The 1,413-nt window shown below is 48.6% G+C and overlaps 1 long non-coding RNA gene across 1 annotated transcript in view; it reads right to left on the bottom strand.

The window, feature by feature from the left end:
- The window catches only part of LOC114006577 (uncharacterized), an 8,472-nt gene that overhangs the window by 4,322 nt on the left and 2,737 nt on the right, over nt 1–1,413 (bottom strand). The window contains exon 2 of the long non-coding RNA XR_003548291.1: nt 215–300. This is a non-coding gene — a long non-coding RNA (uncharacterized LOC114006577). The remainder of the gene's footprint in view (nt 1–214; nt 301–1,413) is intronic.

Raw genomic sequence — 1,413 nt, 5'->3', positions numbered from 1 at the left:
AAAAAAAAATTATTATCAGTATAGGTGTGTGTGTGTGCACGCGTGTGTATGCGCGTATATGTATGTGTGTATATACGTGTATGTGTATACGTGTGTCTCTCTGTGTATATGTGTGCACATATACATACATGTATATGTATGTGCGTGCATATGTGTATGCATATGTATATACATGTGTGTGTATGCATATATTCAGTAAGTATCAAGGACTTACCTGGATACTTGGGTATCATGGCATCTGCCAGGGTGCTGCAGGAGCAGTGCTAGGTGACACACACGGCCACCACTCCAACCCGACACCTAGACATTCAACAATGAGAAATTTCATTACATCCGGTCGAGTGTTTTACAGACAGAAGCGCCGGGTACTGGGAGATCTTGTCGTGAGGGAAACTTACTCGACTTGAGTACCCTGCTCAGACTAGGGGAGAAAGCCACGTGTGGGAGGGTGGCAGAGCACAGGACAAAGCCTGGCTCCTGACCCTGAGGTGCCATGCGGCCCTCTCTCCCTGCCAACCACCCACCTCCAGACTTCGGTCTTGTGTAAGCCTCAGTTATTTTGCGTTTCTTCCCCCTGCGGCAGAACCGAGTGCTGGCGGATGCCCAAGTCTCCGGGGAAGCGAGGCTCCCTGTGCTGAGCTCTCCCCGTGCACTGGTCCCTTTGCAGCGCGTGTCCGGTTGTGATGAAATCATTTTGTAAAGAATTGTTTACTTAATCCTATTTATTATGATTATTTTTTAATTTGGCCAGAGAGAGACAAAGAGAGAAAGTGAGAAAGCAAGTCACCTGACCTGGAATTCGAACCAAAGTTGGCCATAAGGGAGTCCAATGCCCCAACCACCACACCACCTGCCGGCCCCAGTTGTAATAAAATTATGTGTTGCTTAAAAAAAGAATTATTTGTTTATTTCATTCCATTTGTTATTATTACTTCAAAGAGAGAGAGAAAAAGAAAGTGAGAGAGCAAGCCGCCAGGTCTGGACTCTAACTGCGGTCGGCCATGTGGGCATCCAGTGCCTTTAACCACCATGCCACCTGCCGACCCCAACCATATTGCTCTTAACGCAACATCACACTCCCAGAACCTAGCAGAAGTGCAGACATTAGCTGTAGACATTTAAGACTTGTGGAATACATGAATTAACAAGTGAGGAGTTGAGAACCAGCAGTTAGCGTAATGGCTATGTCGCTGGACTCCCACGTAGTTGGCCGCGGTTCGTGTCCCGGACCCGGTGACTTAAAACTCACGCTGGGCGCATGTGCGTGTGTGCCCAAGATCCCGAGAGGAGAATGGAGGAGAAGGGATTGCGGCATGGCCATCCCCCCTGGGGGGGTGATTTCTTGCTTTCTGTCTCTCTGTCTATCTCTATCTGTCTGGCGAGCGTGCGCGCCCTACAGCGAAAAACTTCTAC

Source organism: Tupaia chinensis, unplaced genomic scaffold (assembly GCF_000334495.1).
Source record: "Tupaia chinensis unplaced genomic scaffold, TupChi_1.0 Scaffold149011_1, whole genome shotgun sequence".
Lineage (NCBI taxonomy): Eukaryota > Metazoa > Chordata > Mammalia > Scandentia > Tupaiidae > Tupaia > Tupaia belangeri.
The sequence above is the reverse complement of the archived record's forward strand: the minus strand, read 5'-3'. Positions and strand labels throughout refer to the sequence as shown.